Below are 16,197 nucleotides of genomic sequence, written 5' to 3' on the forward strand. Positions count from 1 at the left end.
AAAATTGAAAAACACAAAAACTAAAAAGATATTCCATGTTTATGGACTGAAAGAATTAATATTGTTAAAATGTTCATATTACCTAAAGCAATCTAAAAATTCAATACAATTCCAATCAAAATTCCAATGGCATTTTTCACAGAAATAGAAAAGTAAATCCTAAAAGTAATCTGGAACCAGAAGAGACCTTTAATACCAGAAGTAATCCTGAGCAAAAAAGAACAAAGCTGGAAGCATCATACTACCTGGATTTAAAATAGATTATAAATATATTGCAATCAAAACAGCATGATACTGGCATAAGAACACACACATCAACCAACAAAACAGTAGAGAAAGCAGAAAACTAAACACAACTGTTTACAGTCAATTGATTTTTTGAAAAACTATGCCAAGAGTACACAACAGGTAAAAGACAGTCTCTTCAATAAATAATGTTGGGAAAACTGGACATCCACAAGCAGAAGAATAAAACCAGACCCTTACCTAACACTATATACAAAACTCAACTCAAAATGGATAAAAGACTTAAATATAAGACTTAAGACTACAGCTACTAAAAGAAAACATAGGGGAAAATCTCCCCAACATTGGTCTCGGCAATGACTTCTTGAATAGGATTGCAAAAGCACAGGCAACAAAAGCAAAATAGCCAAATCTAATTATATCAAACTGAAAAGCTTCTGTACCACAAAGAAAACAATAAAATGAAGAGATAGCTCACAAAAGGAGAGAAAATATTTACAAACCATATATCTGGCATATCCAAAATAAATAAAGAACTCAAACAACTCAACAGGAAGAAAACAACCTAATTTAAAAATGGGCAAAGAATCTGAACAGACATTTCTCAAAAGAAGAAATACAAATAGACAACAGATACATGAAAAAGTGCTCAACATCTCTAATCACCAGGGAAATGTAAATTAAAACCACAATGAGATGTCACCTCATACCTGTTAGAATGGCTGTTATAAAAAAAAGAATAATAACAAGTGCTGACAGGAATGTGGATAAAAGGGAACCCTGTACACTGTTGGTGGAAATGTAAATTAGTATAACCATTATGGAAAACAGCATGAAAGTTCCTCAAAAAAAAGAAAAATAGAACTACCAGGTGATACAGCAATTCCACTTCTTGGTATATATCCAAAGAAATTAAAATTAGTATGTAAAAGGGATATCTGCACTCCTGTGTTAATTTCAGCATTATTCACAGTAGCAGAGCTATGGAAGCAATCTAAGTGTTCAGAAACGAATGGATAAAAAATATTTTACGTATGTGTATATAGTGTTTGGGATACTATATATGTACATACAGTGTTTGGGATACTACCCAGCCTTAAAAAAAAAAAAAAGGAAATTCTGTCATTCACAACAGGAGTGAATACAGCAAACATTACGCTAAGTAAAATAAGCCAGGTACAGAAAGACAAATATTGTATTAGCCGCTTATATGTGGAATCTAAAACAGTTGCCCTCATAGAAACAGAGAGTAGAAGGTAGTTACCAGAGGCAAAAGGAGAGGCAAAGGGATGATCTTGATCAAAGGGGACAAAGCTTCAGTTACACTAGAGGAATAAATTTTGGGGATCTTTGCACTGCATGGTGACCACAGTTAATAATAACATATTACATATTTCAAAATAATTAAAAGACTAGATTTTAATATTCTCACCACAAAAATAAGTTGGTGAGATGATGTATATGTTAATTTGTTTAATTGAATGTTTCTATAATGTATATATAGATCAAAACATCACATTATTCCCCACAAATATACACAATTATTATTTGTCAACTTAAAAATTAAATTTAAAAAATTGTAAACCATGACCCTTTACCATTAAAAACTGTAATGCATTTTTCACAGAAATAGAAAAAAAATCCTAAACTGTGTATGGAATCACAAAAAAATCTGGAATAGCTGAAGTTGATACTGAGAAAGATAAAATTGAAGGCATCACACTTCCTGATTTAAAATTATACTACAAAGCTATAATAATCAAAAGAGTTTGATGCTGGCATAAAAATAGAAACATGGATGAATGGAACAGAATAGTGAGCCCCAAAATAAGTCCAAACATACACAGTCAACTAATTTTTGACAAGAGCACCAGTAGGACACAATGGAGAATGGATACTTTCATAACTATGGTTTGGGAAAAAATTCTTTTTCTGCATTCAAAAGAATAAAATTGGTCCCTCATCATACCTTATAAACAAAAATCAACTCAAAATGGGTAAAAGACCTAAATGTAAGACCTGAAACCACAAAATTCCTAGTAGGGAACAGAGGGAGAATTCCTTAACATTGGACTTGACAATAATTCTTTGGCTATCACAACAAGAGTTTAGGCTACAAAAGAAAAAAATAAATGAATGGGACTACATCAAATTAAAACACTTCTGCATAACAAAGGAAACAATCAGCAAAATGAAAAGGCAACCTATGAATTGGAAAAAATATTTGCAAACCACATATCTAATGAGGGGTTAATATCCAAAATTTATGAAGAACACTTATAACTCAATAGCAGAAAAACAAATAACTCAATTAAAAAATAGACAAAGGAGGATCACGGTGGATGGGAGGCAGGACTAGATTTCAGCTCCCACTCAGATGGACAGAGTAGCATGTGGAGTCTCGCATCATGAACTTTTGCTCCAGAGCTACTGCAGGAACAATTCAGGAAAGCCAAGAGAACCCACAGACAAGATTGCTCCTGCAGGACCTGGGAGACACACCAAATACTGTGAGTGCCCAAACTGTGGAAGTGGGAAAGGGGGATTGTCTGCCCCCAAACACACACCCTCACTTGGGAACTTGAAGGTCTAGATCACGGGAGAAGATTCTGACCTTACCTGGAGCTGAGTCAATTTAGAGAGCTGAGTGAAATACAGGAATAGAGGAAGTGGTGGGAAAAGCCCTTTGGGATCTCTGGGTTCCCAGGGAAGCCATTTCTGACTTGTCTCATAGGGCTACCTGGAGAGGGCTGTCAGTGGAACTGGGAAAAGGGCAAAGAGAGAAGAAAACTTCCAGCTGAACTTTGTAACAATTCCAACTGAATGAGAAGTCTCCTGGCCAGAACTCGGGGGAAGGCGTAAATCTTGTGTGCAGACTCCACAGGTCGGGAAGCACAAAAGCCCCACTTGCTTTTGCAGCTGGGAGGCTGGTAGCCTGGCGCAAGTTCTCAGCCCTGCTCACCCACTGCCTGGAAACAGACTCAGTCCTGTTGTGGGGGGCATGGTGAGAGTGATAACTGCCTTCTGGGTTTTGTGGAAGCTGGGTGAGGCCTGTAACTGCCGACTTTCCCCCACTTCCCTGACACCTGCATGACACAGCAGAGGCAGCCATAATCCTCCTAGGAACATAACTCCATTGACCTCAGAACCACACCCGCATCTGCCAGAGCAGCCACAGGAAGACCAGCCCAGGGCAAGACTGAGCTCAGACATGCCTAAGCCCTGCCCCCACCTGATGATCCTTCCCTACCATCCCTGGTAGCTGAAGACAAAGGACATACACTCTTGGGAGTTCTAGGGCACAGCCCACCACCTGATTCTACCCATACTACCACAGCTGATGCTCTGCTGAAAGCGCCACCTCCCGGCATGAGGCCAACCAGCACAAAAATAATGCACTAAACCAAAACTAAGGACCCTCATAGAGTCCATTTCACCCTCCTGCCACCTCCACTGGAGCAGATGCTGGTATCCATGGCTAAGAGATCCATAGACAGTTCACAACACAGGACTGTGTGCAGACAAACCCCAGTACAGCCTGAAGCCTGGCAGACCTGATAGGTGGCTAGATTCTGAAAAGAGATAACAAACACTACAGCTCGGCTCTCAGGAAGCCACATCCCTAGTAAAAGGGGAAGAGTACTATATCAAGGGAACACCCTGTGGGACAAAAGGATCTGAACAACAGCCTTGAGCCCTAGAACTTCCCTCTGACAGAGGCTACCCAAATGAAAAGGAACCAGAAAACCAACTCTGGTAATGTGAAAAAACAAGGTTCTTTAACACCCCAAAAAAAAAATCACACTAGCTCACCAGAAATTGATCCAAGCCGAAAAGAAATACCTGATTTACCTGAAAAAGAATTCAGAAGGTCAGTTATTAGAGAAGCACCAGAGAAAGGAAATTTAAGGAAATCAAAAATGATACAAGAAATGAGGAGTGAAACCTTCAGTGAAATAGATAACATAAATAAAAAAAATCAAAACTTCAGGAAACAATGGATGAACTTATAGAAATGCAAAATGCTCTGGAAAGTCTCACCAACAGAATCAAACAAGCAGAAGAAAGAATTGCAGAGCTTGAAGACAAGATTTTTGAATTAACCCAATCCAACAAAGACAAAGAAAAAAGAATAAGAAAATATAAACAAAGCCTCCAAGAAGTCTGGGATTATGTTAAACTACCAAACCTAAGAATAATCAGTGTTTCTGAGGAAGAAGAGAAATCTAAGTTTGGAAGACATATTTGGGGAATAATTGAGGAAAACTTCCCCGGCCTTGCTAGAAAACTAGACTTCCAAATACAAGAAGCTCAAAGAACACCTGGGAAATTCATTGCAAAAGGATTGTCGCTTAGGCACATTATCATTATGTTATCTAAAGTTAAGACAAAGGAAAGAATCTTAAGAGCTATGAGGCAAAAGCACCAGGTAACCTATAAAGGAAGACCTATTAGATTAACAGCAGATTTCTCAGCAGAAACTTTATAAGCTAGAAGGAATTGGGGCCCTATCTTCAGCCTCCTCAAACAAAACCATTATCAGGCAAGAATTTTGTATCCAGTGAAACTAAGCTTCATAAATGAAGGAAAGATACAATCTTTTACAGACAAACAAATACTGAGAGAGTTCACCACTACCAAGCCAGCACTGTGAGAACTGCTAAAAGGAGTTCTAAATCTTGAAACAAATCCTATCAATACATCAAAACAGAGCCTCTTTAAAGCATAAATCTCACAGGACCTATAAAACAAAAATACAAGTTAAAAAAAAAAGGTATACAGGGAACAAATAGCATGATGAATGAAATAGTACCTCACATTTCAATACTAATGTTGAATGTAAATGGTCTAAATGCTCCACTTAAAAGATACAAAATCACAGAATGAATAAGAATTCACCAACCAACTATCTGCTGCCTTCAAAAGACTCACCTAACACATAAGGACTCACATAAACTTAAGGCCAGGTGGAAAAAGACATTCCATACAAATGAACACCGAAAGCGAGCAGGAATAGCTATTCTTATATCAGACAAAACAAACTTTAAAGCAACAGCAGTTAAAAGAGGCAAAGAGGGACATTATATAATGATAAAAGTCCTTGTCCAATGGGAAAATATCACAATCCTGAATATATATGCACCTAACACTAGAGCTCCCAAATTTATAAAACAATTACTAATAGACCTAATAAATGAGATAGACAGCAGCAAAATAATAATGGGAGACTTCAATACTCCACTGACAGCACTAGACATTTCATCAAGATAGAAAGTCAACAAAGAAACAATGGATTTAAACTACACCCTAGAACAAATAGACTTAACAGATATTTACAGAACATTCTACTCAACAACCACAGAATATACATTCTATTCAACAGTGCATGGAACTTTCTCCAAGAATAGGCCATATGATAGGCCACAAATAAGCCTCAATATATTTAAGAAAATTGAAATTATATCAAGCACTCTCTTAGACTACAGCAGAATAAAACTGGAAATCAACTCCAAAAGAACCTTCTAAACCAGCAAATACATGGAAATTAAATAACCTGCTCCTGAATGATCATTGGGTCAGTAAAGAAATCAAGATGAAAATTAAAAAATTCTTTGAACTGAATGACAATAGTGGCACAACGTATCAAAATTTCTGAGATACGGCAGAGGTGATGCTAAAATGAAAGTTCATAGCCCCAAATGCCTACATCAAAAGACTGAAACAGCACAAAAAGACAACCTAAGGTCACACCTGAAGAAACTAGAGAAACAAGAACAAACCAAACCCAAATCCAGCAGAAGAAAGTAATAACTAAGATTAGAACAGGACTAAATGAAATTGAAACAAAAAATACAAGATAAAGGAAACAAAAAGCTGATTCTTTGAAAAGATACAAAAAATTGATAGACCATTAGCAAGATTAACCAACAAAAGAAGAGAGAAAATCCAGACAAGCTCAATTAGAAATAAAATGGGAGATATTACAACTGATACCACAGAAATACAAAAGATTATTCAAGGCTACTATGAACACCTTTACATGCATAAACTAGAAAACCTAGAGATTACTAAACTCCTGAAGATACAACCCTGCTAGCTTAAATCAGGAAGAATTAGATACCATGAATAGACCAATAACAAGCAGTGAGATTGAAATGGTAATTTAAAAATTACCAATGAAAAAAAGTCCAGGACCAGACGGATTCACGCTGAATTCTACCAGATATTCAAAGAAGAATTGGTACCAATCCTACTCACACTATTCTACAAGATACAGAAAGAGGAGATCCTTCCTAAATTATCCAATGAAGCCTGTATCACCCTCCAGGAAAGTACATAACCAAAATAAATAAATAAATAAAAGACCAATATCCCTAATGAATATAGACGCAAAAATTCTTAACAAATACTAGCCAACCAAATCCAATAACGTATCCAAAATACAATCCACCATGATCAAGTGGGTTTCAAACCAGGGATGCAGGAATGGTTTAACCTATGCAAGTCAATAAATGTGATACACCACATAAACAGAATTAAAAACAAAAATTACAAGATCATCTCAATAGACACAGAAAAAGCATTCAACAAAATTCAGCATCCCTTTATGATTAAAACTCTCAGCAAAATCAGCACACAAGGGACATACCTCAATGTAATAAAAGCCATCTCACAGCCAAAATAGGTGTACTCCGCATATTCTCACTCATAGGTGGGAATTGAACAATGAGAACACATGGACACAGGAAGGGGAGCATCACACTCTGGGGCCTGTTGTGGGGTGGGGGGAGGGGGAGGGACAGCATTGGGAGATATACCTAATGCTAGATGACGAGTTAGTGGGTGCAGCGCACCAGTATGGCACATGTATACATATGTAACTAACCTGCACATTTGTGCACATGTACCCTAAAACTTAAAGTATAATAATAAAATAAATAAATAAATAAATAAATAAATAAATAAAAGAAATAAGCCAGGCAAGAAAGAAAAGTATTGCATGATCTCACTTATCAGTGGAAACAAGCAAATAAACAAAAACGTCAAATGTATAGAGAATAAAACAGTGGTAATCAGAGCTAGGAGGTTGGGGAGCAGAGATGGGGATGTAAGTCAAAGTATATGAAGTAGCAGATATGTAAGAGGAACAAGTCTAACCATCTAACATACAACATGAAGACTATAGTTATAAATAATAATAGTATAAAATTGTACTGGATTAATAATTTTTGTTAAATAAGTAGATTTTAGCTGCTCTTGTCAAAAAAAAAACCATATGAGATGAGAGGTATGTTATTTTGTTTCACTGTAGTGAACATTTTACTACCTATATGTATCCAATATCGTATTATAAACCTCAAATATGGATAATGAAATTATTTTAAAACATGTTTTAAAAATACAAAAGTTGTTTGTAACCCAGAGGATACATGCTTGAGGGAATGGATACCCCATTCTCCATGATGTGATTATTACACATTGCATGCCTGTATTAAAATATTTCATGTACCTCATAAATATATACTATGAGGTACCTACTATGTACCCACAAACATGAAATAATTTTAAAAAAATTTTTAAAGGAAAAGATTTTTAGAAATACAAAGATTAGGGAGTCATTCAAAAACAATAAAGGGAGGCTACAAGCCTGCGATGAGCTTCACGCTCCGCTAACCTCTCAAACCAAGAGTCTGCACATAGGAAGTCCCTCAGAATTTCTTGCAGCGCTTTCAAAATATATGCATGTCTAAGTCTCACCCTCAGGAGATTCTGACTCAGATTCTACCAATTTCAGTTGGTTTTTGGTTCATTTAATTACACTGAAAACTGTAAGGAAAATACACCTGGATACAGGTACATTTAGACATTGCTAATCGGATCATTAAGCTTGTCAAATGCCCTACAAAAGAATAGTAATTCAAAATCATGAAGCATTAAATTGCAAAAACCTGGCTTGTATGCATAGGATGCTGGTAATTCTAAAGTGATGCTTTGTTTGCATGAATGTTGAAAGGCTTTAAGTTACTGAGAAAGTATCATCATAAATACAAACGGCAAATTTTGTACTAGCCATGATAAGAATGAGTGACTAAAAGCTAAATGGACTTCTATGGTTATTCTTAGGTTTTATGACTTTTCAAAACTTAGTGTTTATTATTAAAGTTATTCATAAAAATAATTAATCTAAAATTTGATAGTATCCTTTCCTTATCTCTCTCTCTTCTTTTTTGCCCATTACAATTGTCTCAAAAAGGAAATTACATTTTGTATATATTATGTATTCTCTGAACTATTTCATTTTCCATATTATAATTCTCAAGTTGCTTCTGATGTGTGTGATATTAACAAATCCTAATTGGTTGAGTAATAGGAGCAGACAGCCTATATAGTGTTAAGCCACTTCTACACCACCTATTTTCTGTATGCAAATCAGACAGAAACAAATGTTTGGTCCCAGCTGGGCAAAATGTCCCATTTAGAATTCTTTTCCTCTTCTTTGTTCTTTGATGTTCTGCAAATGAGCTTTAGAACTCCACTCTTCACACAATTCAATTTTACAGACCCATTATCTGAGATATAATGTGGAGGTTAAATATATCAGGGCAGCCATTATGTGAAAATAATTAACAGTAATGAATAATGCACTAATTCCACTGATGAGAGATGGTTATATGTGTAATGAAGTGTTGGGGCAGCCCTGACAAATGAAATTAAAATATTTAAACACTGTTTTATGATATTACTGTGCTCATATAATTTCCTTTACCTACAATGAGCCACTTGGATTATCGTCATTATCTTGACAGCTCTGAAGGATGAAATAGTGCGGGTTAATGTGACAGCGATTAGTCAGAGGAAAAATCCATCACCCAGGGCAGAACAGGCTGAGGCAGAAAAGGCCTCTACACTGTCCTGTTTCCAACTCGAGAAGAATGATACTATCAACATCACTTCAATATTAAATGGATAGAATTATCTTGTCATTCAGTTACAGCCTCTGAAGAACTACCTATTTGCACCTGCAAAAGAAAGGTCAGCCTTTCTTAATCACCCATAAAAATATGTTGATGGATTCTTTATATCAATAATAGTGACAGGAACAGAGACAGAAAAGAGATGTGACCATTTAAAAGCAAGAAGTTTTTCCCTCAAGTCTTTGCAGCCCTTTTTCCCCACAATTTCTGCTCAAATTAAAATTGAATCTCCGGGTCCAACCTATTGAGAAGGACATTGTTGGCTGCTGACTGTCTTTACTCCAAAATTATTACGTCAGACTCCTAATTTGAAAGCAGATTCTACTTTTACTGAACTTTATTCCAGGAATATTCTTTGGAATAATCATTCCTAAGCCTATGTATAACTGCCTTTCCAGATGCAGCAAGTTTGAATTTTAAAAAACCTGGGGATGTGATCATCTATCTGTTCTTCATTAAAACTGATACCAAGTTCACGTTAATGAATATGACAGGAGAGGAAGTCATCGGCAACATGAGTGAGAACCATTGCGTCACCAATATCCATTCATGTTGTTATAGTTTTAGCTTATAAGCTGACAATAGGGTATTATTTCCAAAAATCTTTTAACTATATAAAATGTTTTTTAAACCCCTAAAAATTATAGTTTTCTCTTTTTTTGACTTCAAAACAATTATGAATGCATGGAGAAATTGCAGCCATTAGAACAGATTTCTAGAGAATTTTGATCCAGTGTTCTGTCTTTGATTACATGATGGCTTTCTTTGATTCTGCTCACAAGGGAGGAAAAAAAAACCAATAAGTTCATTTAAACAATAAGACTCAAGTTCTGTCTACTTTTCCTTAACTAGTTTCAATATGTTGGGAAACTTCCTACTCAGAAATGTATGATCATTTAGAGTGTGAATAGTGGCATGTTTCATTTGCTAGTATCTAAAGTGGAGTTCAAAGGTTGATCTCCTTTATGTCAAACCAAGTCCATTTTCTGAATAACAAGAACAGCAGCTTTGCTGGCAAACCTTTCCTGGCGTGTCCCTGCTAACACCAGGACACAACAGCACAGCAAGGAAAAAGTCATATATTCACAATACTTTTCCAAATGTAAACTACATCGCTCAGTATCACCTCTGCTGTATAAATATAGTACAACACCACTGGAATAAACAAATACCAAGACAGTCTCATTTAGGGACTGAAATACTAATTATCATCTGGGCAGACAATCAAAATTTTTGGAGAACCAAACGCACAACATAAAAAAGCCTTGTTAACACTGATACTGAGGGAATAAGATAATACCTTGTAAAAGCTAAGATTAACTATGTAACATCAGCATATTTATAATTTAACCTGCAGTTAAATCACAATAGCAAGGCCCATTATGTAAGAGGTGGTGGTGTAGCTACTTGATAGATTTAGGTATATAGCTAATCTAATTTGCAACATCATTTTTGAATGTAATTCATTACCAACTCCTATTTCTACCTCAGCTATCCTTAAGGAAAAGCCAAAAAGGGAGAAAAGTGTGCACGACTCAAGAACAATCTATGTTTGCAAACTTGAAAAGTGTATGACATCACATTTAATGTCGCTCTACCTCAATAATAATATTTCCCAATAGGAAATAATTATTCAAAATAATATATATATCTCTTTCCTGCACTTCTTGCATTTGGTTTGAAAAAAAATACAATTTACTTCAATTATCTGACAATGAAGTGCCTGGGCAATAAATCCAACATTAAAAAATCATTTCCAGCAAATTACTCCAATAAAATCAATGAAGGTCAGGCTCAGCTGTAGCAACAAATAAATGACATGCTATTGACAGACTAGATGGACTTAATTGTCATTTATGAAGGTTAAGGGGATAAAACAATCTAATAGAAAGCAGATGTTTACTAAACAAACAAAAAAAATGGAAGCAGGTGAAATAGATTGAGAAAGGTAAGTTAGGCATGAACAGCTTCAACATTCTCCTGGCCTAGTCCCAGAGCAAAAATACAAGTTATTCTAATTCTCAGCAGCATGTGTGTTTGACTAGTTCAATATTTATCTGCTTCAGGCTGCTTTGTGTTCTTTTATATATTGAAGTCATGAAACAGATTTTCTGCTAATAGAAAATGAAGAATTGATAAAATTGAGTAATGGTAGCCAGGTTAAAAGCAGTTTGACCCATTTCAAATTTCTAGTAGCTGCATCTGTAAAAACAGCATACACTAGGAGAAGAAAGTTTTGCATCTCTCTAATATGGAAATAACTAGCTAATTGTGGCAATATTCTTTGCCAGATATAAATCTAGATTGTGAATGTTAATATTAAGTTTAAAATGCATGTTTTCATGTAAGCACTAAGAAATAAATCTAGAAGGATCTTCCTGGCTGATCATTTTCCTCTCCTAATAAATTTTAGCAAGGTTTACAATGACATGGGTCAAACTGCTTTGTCTATACAGATTTCTGAGTACACTCTGAAACTTGCTTTCCTTGGGAATATCTAGCCAGGGTCTTTCCTCTTTCCTCATAATGAGCTCTGAGCTGTTGCTTTAATCTAAAAAAGAAAAAGAAAAGGAGAATCATTTTGAAAAGTTCCAGCTATCCTGGAAACTATACCTTCAAAGAATCTTTAAAAGTAAAAATAAAAAGGATCATAGATCATTGAATCCCACCGCTTCAACTTACAGAAGCAGAGAAAGAGAATCTTTTCAGGGTCTCAGATGTGTCTAGGTCAGAACTGACACCTACCTAGGTCACTAACTCCCAGGGCAAGGACCTTACCAAACCATAGGTCTTCTTGACCTAAAGTGTTAAAAAGGAAGAGGAAGTATTGTATGCTTCCTACAGGCCACTGTTTTATCAAAATAAATGATCAACTGTTCTCAAGCGAGCCCACAATTACACGCTGAATTGATTAAAAGAGCAAGGACCAAATTATTCAAACGAAGAACTTTTCCTCTTCCCCCAAGAGCACATGAGCAACTCCGAAAGCATCTGGTCCTACTTCTCACATAGATAGTCCAGACACTCCCAAATCTTCAGAAAAAATAAAGAAAAAGAAAGGAAGGAGGGAGAGAGAAAAGAAAAGAAATCTTTAAATTTGACCTAGTTGCCTCAAATTCTTTGAAGAAAATAAATAAGCAAATAAAAATCTTTCTACAACAAAATAAAATGAATGTGAATTTTACTTGCGTTTGGTAATATCTAAAAATTATTTTTGTCTTAGAAAAAGATTTGATTAGGGCATTTCTTAGAGAAAAAATAAAATTTTTGAAATCAAAAAAACAAAAACAGAAAAAAATGACATAGTAATGTAATTGGGACAATGTGAACAATATTTCATATTTTTTCTTTTAATGACTGTCCTCAATGTTGATAAACTAAAATCACTAAGCATTCTCTCAATTGTTAATTAAAAAGAATACTTGTTCAAAAGTCAAGCATTAGTTCCCAGTTCACATTCTTTATTATTAGACTTTATTTCAAGTACTATTTCATGTATGAGTACAATGTTAAAACAAAACCACCAAAAACAGTTTTATGCATTAAAGGCATGATTTATAAGAGTCAGCAGGGACTAACTATTCAACATTAGAGTTGGGAACTGCTCAGGCAAATTTCTGGTGAAGCTACTGCTTATTAAGAGAACTTCACCCATGAATATGCCTAAGGAGTGTTTTCCTGGAGAAAACCAAAGTGAGAAAGGGAATTTGTTTTTAAAATGAGAGTTACATTATAAATGTTTAATACCCCAAAAGTAATACATCTTCCTCAAATGTGGAAGACCTAAGTTCTGGAAGCTAAGGTTTAAGGGAATTGAGGATAATTTCTGACTCTCAGTAGCCCTGTTAATTCCATCCAAGTTGAAAGAAACTTTTTTCCTGTTTTTATTTCACGTGGACTTTATAAAGATGCATAAGTCTGGGTTTAACACCCTCAGCATATAGGTGCTAAAGAAATATAGAAAGGCTTGAACAAGAGCCAAGAATAATCACAAATGGTTTAAGCTTCTCCCACTTTATTCCACCAACTGGCAATCCACTCCCAGGCACACCCACCATGAGAGTCAAGTGTATGAATTGAGACTATCTGCCATTTAACCATAATGTCAATACAAAAGATTTTCAAAACTTCCACCTGAGCACTGATTTCTCTCCCAAGATCCCATCACCTTTTTGATTTCTACCATGATGGCTTCAAAATCAACCTATTGGAGACAGAAATCATCACCTTTCACAGAACAAATATCTTCCAGAAAATTTTCTATTTCTCCTAATGGCATGAACATCCTCACTTCAACTTCTCCAGCCTTTTCTCTTCCCCAAGCAATCATCTACCAGCTCCTATTAAATGTCACACGAGCACTAGCCCATTTCCTTTCATTTTTATTTTTATCACACTAATGTGGCTCAGCCCACGTTACTTTGTAAAAACATCGTATACCAAAAGATAGGCCTCCAATCTTTTCTCCTTCCACACAGTCTGTCCTGAACATGCCTGCAAGATTTGAATTTGACTATAGATTACAAGCTTTATTCCAGACCCTCACATTTGACTCCCATTTTTCCCAACCAACCAAAAGAGTTTTCCTCCCGGTTTTCTCCACAGGACCCCTGTTCTCTCATCATACACCTTTTCCCTCACCACGTCCTTGCTCAGTGCTTTGCCCTGAATAATGGAGACTCTCACACTGTGTGCCCCCACAAGTGCTGAATTGCCCCCTCTCCATCACTGCCCATCCAAATCTTACCCATTTATCAAGGCCAGCTGAATGGACTCCCCTCATGCAGCTTTTTCCTGCTCTCTCTGTCCAGAAATGATTAATTAACTTTGCATTCATTTAACATTGACATAATGTCTACCATGTGAATGATACCACTTTCGGTGCCAAGTGAAGATGAAAAGGAAAGAGTTGGAAAAGCCTCTTAACATTACAGAAGTAGAGAAGTTTGGTTCTCAAATATCTTTCTGGTATTAGGTAGGAAGTGAGAAGCACCATAAGGAAAGAGCTGCTGAAAGCCACGGAGGCTTAAGGGAGGCAGAAAGCTCTAAAGCCACTAAAGTGGAGGTGACATTTGCATTTGAAAATGAGGGATAGGCAAGGAGCTTTTTGCTGGAAAGCCTGTGCTGCAGCATTCCCTAGCCTGGGTTCTGCTGCTGAGCCTCATCATCTGTGTGAGCACACAGTTTAATTACCTAAATAGGGCCCTGGATATATTCAACACTTTCATCGTGACTCCAATGTATTATGCAATCTTTACAACATCAGTTTTAACTTGTACAGCTATCCTTTTTAAGGAGTGGCAAGTTATGCCTGTTGATGACATCATTGGTACTTTGAGTGGCTTCTTTACAATAATTGTGGGGATATTCTTGTTGCATGCCTTTAAAGATGTCGGCTTTAGTCTAGCAAGTCTGCCTGTGTCTTTTTGAAAAGATGAGAAAGCAATGAAGGCAATCTCTCAAATATGCATGAAGTTCTTAAGAAGCTTAACCATTCAGTATGATATTGGCTGTGGGTTTGTCATAAATAGCTCTTATTATTTTGAGATACGTCCCATCAATACCTAATTTATTGAGAGTTTTTAGCATGAATGTTGTTGAATTTTGTCAAAGGCCTTTTCTGCATCTATTGAGATAATCATGTGGTTTTTGTCTTTGGTTCTGTTTATATGCTGGACTACGTTTATTGATTTTCGTATGTTGAACCAGCCTTGCATCCCAGGGATGAAGCCCACTTGATCATGGTGGATAAGCTTTTTGATGTGTTGCTGGATTCGGTTTGCCAGCATTTTATTGAGGATTTTTGCATCAATGTTCATCAAGGATATTGGTCTAAAATTCTCTTTGTTTGTTGTGTCTCTGCCAGGCTTTGGTATCAGGATGATGCTGGCCTCATAAAATAAGTTAGGAAGGATTCCCTCTTTTTCTATTGATTGGAATAATTTCAGAAGGAATGGTACCAGCTCTTTGTACCTCTGGTAGAATTCGGCTGTGAATCATCTGGTCCTGGACTTTTTTTGGTTGGTAAGCTATTAATTATTGCCTCAATTTCAGAGCCTGTTATTGGTCTATTCAGAGATTCAACTTCTTCCTGGTTTAGTCTTGAGAGAGTGTATGTGTCAAGGAATTTATCCATTTCTTCTAGATTTTCTAGTTTATTTGCATAGAGGTGTTTATAGTATTCTCTGATGGGAGTTTGTATTTCTGTGGGATCGGTGGTGATATCCCCTTTGTCATTTTTTATTGCGTCTATTTGATTCTTCTCTCTTTTCACTTTGAAAACTGGCACAAGACAGGGATGCCCTCTCTCACCACTCCTATTCAACATAGTGTTGGAAGTTCTGGCCAGGGCAATCAGGCAGGAGAAGGAAATAAAGGGTATTCAATTAGGAAAAGAGGAAGTCAAATTGTCCCTGTTTGCAGATGACATGATTGTATATCTAGAAAACCCCATTGTCTCAGCCCAAAATCTCCTTAAGCTGATAAGCAACTTCGGCAGAGTCTCAGGATACAAAATCAATGTGCAAAAATCACAAGCATTCCTATACACCAATAACAGACAGAGAACCAAATCATGAGTGAACTCCCATTCGCAATTGCTTCAAAGAGAATAAAATAACTAGGAATCCAACTTACAAGGGATGTGAAGGACGTCTTCAAGGAGAACTACAAACCACTGCTCAATGAAATAAAAGAGGACACAAACAAATGGAAGAACATTCCATGCTCATGGGTAGGAAGAATCAATATCGTGAAAATGGCCATACTGCCCAAGGTAAATCATAGATTCAATGCCATCCCCATCAAGCTACCAATGACTTTCTTCACAGAATTGGAAAAAACTACTTTTAAGTTCATATGGAACCAAAAAGGAGCCCACATTGCCAAGACAACCCTAAGCCAAAAGAACGAAGCTGGAGGCATCATGTTACCTGACTTCAAACTATACTACAAGGCTACAGTAATCAAAACAGCA

General features: G+C 36.2%; 1 pseudogene; it reads left to right on the plus strand.

Annotated features, from left to right (window-relative positions):
- Window positions 1–16,197, plus strand: part of LOC100609120 (magnesium transporter NIPA2-like) — a 69,299-nt pseudogene that overhangs the window by 51,591 nt on the left and 1,511 nt on the right.

This window comes from Pan troglodytes, chromosome 14 (assembly GCF_028858775.2).
Source record: "Pan troglodytes isolate AG18354 chromosome 14, NHGRI_mPanTro3-v2.0_pri, whole genome shotgun sequence".
In the NCBI taxonomy this organism is placed as follows: Eukaryota; Metazoa; Chordata; class Mammalia; order Primates; family Hominidae; genus Pan; species Pan troglodytes.